A 4770-nucleotide genomic window follows, 5' to 3' on the forward strand; every position below is an offset into this window, starting at 1 on the left:
CGGTCACGTTTTCCTATCGTGGTCAGTTTATCAACTTGTGCAGCATGAAGAAGAAAAAGACCAGAGTTGTGAAGCAAAATACAAACCTGCGTTTGGAATCGAACCGTGACAACATTGCATTTGTCGCTGAAATAATTCGATCTGAGCAAGAGGTAAAATTATTTAATTATTTCGAAAAACTATCAACTATATATAACCTCACTTTTTCGCAGAATGTTCATCAGCACAATGTTTCAGATGCACCGGAAAGTGCGATTCCCCTCAGGTTTGTAACAAAATTATTGTTGTACGTCTTCGTTATACTAAGTATTGTTCATTTGTACAGAAATTTCCAAGAAAAACGGCCATAGAATCTGATTGTAGTAAACGGTCTCCAAAACAAAAACAAACAGAAAGTCAACATCCTATACCAGCTACCGGCTCCCGATCAAGTGGAGCTCGCTTGCAACAACCTGATTTAAATAGCTCAAAGGAAAGTGTATGTTCACCAAAAAAGAGGTCGAAGTTGGACAAACTATATCTCGATAACCATTCAGAATCTAATAAAGAATGCGAAATGGAAGAACGGAGAACGCAAAATTGTAATATACCTGGCATACCGATGTCTTGCAGAGTACGGCTACAAAAGAAAAGACAAATTTGTTCATGCACACCATGCATTGCAAATCTATAGATCTATTGGGAGAAACGAAGACAAGTAGTAGTTGGAAAACATCCACCGGTAAATTTACTTAAGTGAAAAATAGTTATAGTTTTTTAAGTTTCGTGTAGAATATTTGCAGATTAACAACTCTTCTGTCACTAATAATGCGAAAGTTGTCACAAGAATAGAATCAAAATAAATGGAATCTTCGGATACAGACTTTACGTCATTGGATGATGTCAACGGTGAATATTTCGTTTCTCGTTCTAAATTACCTATATCTAAAACAATTCGAACAATCATTAGAGATACCACAAAGAAAAAAAAATCGTATGCAGTCTATATTGACCCCCTTAAGTAATAGGGTATCTCCAGCAACCAACAGCTTTACAGATTCCTCAACTGACGATATGGCTAACGTTGGCGATTACTCTTCAAAAGGTTATTAAACCCATTTTTTATAGTATCATTGGTTAATTTTCTGATTAATCACTTAATCGATTTCAGGTTGCGTCAATTGTAAGATACTTAGTAAAAAAATTCTAAGTTTAACAAAACGTTTAACAAATAGTGATAGATTTCATTTTCATTAAACTTGTAATGAAAGAACTCTGGCCACAGGGATTTCACGGCAGAACTGTAACTGGTAGAGCATCTAATAATTCTTCAGGTCGATCGATTGATGTCAGCAATGCTAATTCATCAGTTAATATGCCCTTGGCAAACGATAGTTCTGGGAAAGAACCACTTGAGAAAGAAAAGGTCAACTATGTTAAAGGCAAAATTTTTGAAGTGTACATGAGAAAATCATTTATGTTTTTACCTGTTTTAGAACGCCTTTATGAAAGGAAAATACTGACTGGAATGGATCCAACGACTGCTGCACAAGAATCTGCGAGACAATCAGAAAGACATATGGCAAGAGTAATTGCATATTATGCCAAAATGGGACATTTTTGAAGTTGAATTATAACAAATAATATGCGTTGAAATATTACTTTAATAAATGGATTGAAATACAAATTTATATTGTTTGACTTGAAACAAAATTTGACATATTAAACCAAAAACAAAATAAGTTATATTTCTGTTACTGATCATAGCATAAAATAACAAGTTTCTAGCAAAATTTGTTATCACACGCAAATCTGAAATTGTTCCTATTTTGTTACAGATGTATTAACTTTAGTTATTTTTTTGATAAGTTCCATGAGTTTTTTGTTATCAGTTATGTTATTTAAGCAACTAACGGATCCTCAATTATAACAAACTGTGTTACTGAAACAAAGTAGCAAAACATGTTATTATTTTGCTACTTTATTTTGCTCGGGTACACCACTTGGAGTGGAAATACTGCTCACAATGCTCGTAGTTTGATACAACCGAAGCGAGCATCGGAGATGAATCTTGTTCAAATATTACTTGGTACGTTTGATTTTTAAATACTAAAAAAAATACTAGGAGACCCATATCAAACTCTAAGTCGGCGAATCCAAAGTTCATTTTTATTGTCTGGAATCATAGTATCCTCATATAAAATTAGAAATACTTGTGATTGAATTAAATGTATTTTCTATCTGTTTCTAGATGTGGCTCAGAATAAATTCTCCGTAGAAAGAAAAGAAGTGAACACAACGTTCATCAGAGCTCTAAAAAATTTGAACGAAACGCAAAAGGCACGCAAGCGACGACGTTATGCGAAGGATATTACTTCAAACTCGGAACCAGTTCACTAACCCGATTAACAAATGTTCTAATCCCCAATACTTGTTTAATATAAGAGAAATGCGGGGCGATAGATCTCCTACACAACAATAATAATAGTACAAAAATTTCAATCGATTTTTTTTGTTTTATACCAGCTATTCGAAATTCTCCCTCAAACGCTGGTCCAATGGCGGTCCAATGCCTCGAAGAAAAAATAGTTCAACAATGGACCTCTGTCTGCCGGGTTTGTTGAACGAATCGAGCAGCTATCGGTTCAACGGTCTGTTTCAAAATCGTCAAACGAAGGTCCCGTGTTGGCCTCCCGTTGAACGATTGATTGGACTTTCATTGGACCAATGATCCAACGTATTGGACCAATGAAGGACCATCGTTGAACGTTTTTTTCTAAGAGGGTTGGAACAGCTCAGGCAGTGCTGTCAACTGTTTTTTCCAAAAATCTGTATTTGGCGGAAAAATCTATCTGTACAATATCTTTCTCAAAATATCAAGCATCGATTTAGTGCGGAAACTGATTTTGCCACAAAAAAAAAAAAAGGTCGCTCGACCCAACCCAAAAACTGAAAATCGGTATTTAACAGATCGGCTGAAAAGTTCGTATCGTTTCTATGAGAGGGCGTCAATAGAATTAAATCCATACCATTTTCAGTTTATACCAACCTTCAAAAGATACGTGTATAAATTTGACAGCTGTCTGATTATTAGTTTGTGAGATATTGCATTTTGAGTGAAGCTACTTTTGTTATTGTGAAAAAAAATGGAAAAAAAGGAATTTCGTGTGTTGATGAAACACTACTTTTCGATGAAAAAAAGTGCCGCCGATATCAAAAAATGGCTTGATGAGTGTTATCCAGACTCTGCACCAGGCGAAGCAACAATTCGTAAGTGGTTTGCAAAATTTCGTACTGGTCATATGAGCACCGAAGACGATGAACGCAGTGGACGTCCAAAAGAGGCTGTTACCGATGAAAACGTGAAAAAAATCCACAAAATGATTTTCAATGACCGTAAAGTGACGTTGATCGAGATAGCTGACACCCTAAAGATATCAAAGGAACGTGTTGGACATATTATTCACGAATATTTGGATATGAGAAAGCTTTGTGCAAAATGGGTGCCGCGTGAGCTCACAATCGATTAAAAACAACAACGAATTGATGATTCTGAGCAGTGTTTGGATCTGTTATATCGAAATAAAACCGATTTTTTCGTCGATATATAACAATGGACGAAACATGGCTCCATCACTTCACTCCGGAGTCCAGTCGGCTGAGTGCACTGCACGCGATGAACCGAACCCAAAGCATGGAAAGACTCAACAATCGGCCGGTAAGGTTATGGCGTCTGTATTTTGGGATTCGCATGGTATAATTTTCATCGACTACCTTGAAAAGGGAAAATCCATCAACAGGGACTATTATATAGCGTTATTAGAGCGTTTGAAGGACGAAATTTCAAAAAAACGGCCTCATTTGAAGAAGAAAAAAGTTTTGCTTCATCAAGACAATGCACCGTGTCACAAGTCGATGAAAACCATGCTGAAATTGAACGAATTGGGCTTCGAATTGCTCCCTCATCCACCGTATTCTCCAGATTTGGCCCCCAGTTACTTTTTCCTGTTCTCAGACCTCGAGAGAATGCTCGCTGATAAAAAATATAGAAGCAATGAAGAGGTAATCGCTGAAACTGAGGCCTATTTTGAGGCAAAGGACAAATCGTACTACAAAAATGGTATCGAAAAGATGGAAGATCACTATAATCGCTGTATCGCCTCTGATGGCAATTATGTTGAATAATAAAAACGAATTTGGCAAAAAAATGTGTGTTTCTATTAAACGATACGAACTTTTCAGCCGAACTGTTATCTGTATGAAAATTGAAATCGGTATTTGGAGAGAGCATAGCTGTATTCCTGTATCGAGTCCAAAAATCGGTATAAATACCGAGAAATCGGTATAGTTGGCAGCGCTGAGCTCAGGAGCGAATTGCCCATCTCTAACAGACGCCGTGTATTGGTTTACAGTTCAAGAGTTCATCATTTGAATTCAAAAATTGTTAGTCGCCTAGGCTAGGAGCTCACACTACACAGATTTATACAAATATCGCTCCTTGATACTGGAAACGAATACAGGGCAATCGTGTTAGTTCTTTTCACTGTGGAACACGTTTTTATCAGGCACTTTTTCGTCATTTTTCAACATTTAATTTGCAGTTACAAAACAAAACAAGAGCACGGCAGCTGTCAAAGATCAACTTGATTCATCGGCAGTTTATTTGTGTCGTCATCGTGTTTGGCCTAATAAGGTTTAGCCCTGCACACTTAAAACCATTTCTTGAGCTCGGCATAATAAAATGCCGAAACTTATCAGCAACACCGAAATTTGCTGATTGCTCAGTAATCA

The 4770-nt window shown here is 36.6% G+C and overlaps 1 long non-coding RNA gene across 1 annotated transcript; it reads left to right on the top strand.

The window, feature by feature from the left end:
* On the top strand, positions 1–1619 carry LOC131431597 (uncharacterized). Its single transcript, XR_009229699.1, has 4 exons — positions 1–152; positions 213–265; positions 326–1084; positions 1151–1619. It is a non-coding gene; the product is annotated as an uncharacterized LOC131431597 (long non-coding RNA).
* The last annotated feature ends 3151 nt before the right edge of the window (positions 1620–4770 follow it).

The sequence above is a fragment of the Malaya genurostris genome, chromosome 2 (assembly GCF_030247185.1).
Source record: "Malaya genurostris strain Urasoe2022 chromosome 2, Malgen_1.1, whole genome shotgun sequence".
Taxonomy (NCBI): Eukaryota; Metazoa; Arthropoda; class Insecta; order Diptera; family Culicidae; genus Malaya; species Malaya genurostris.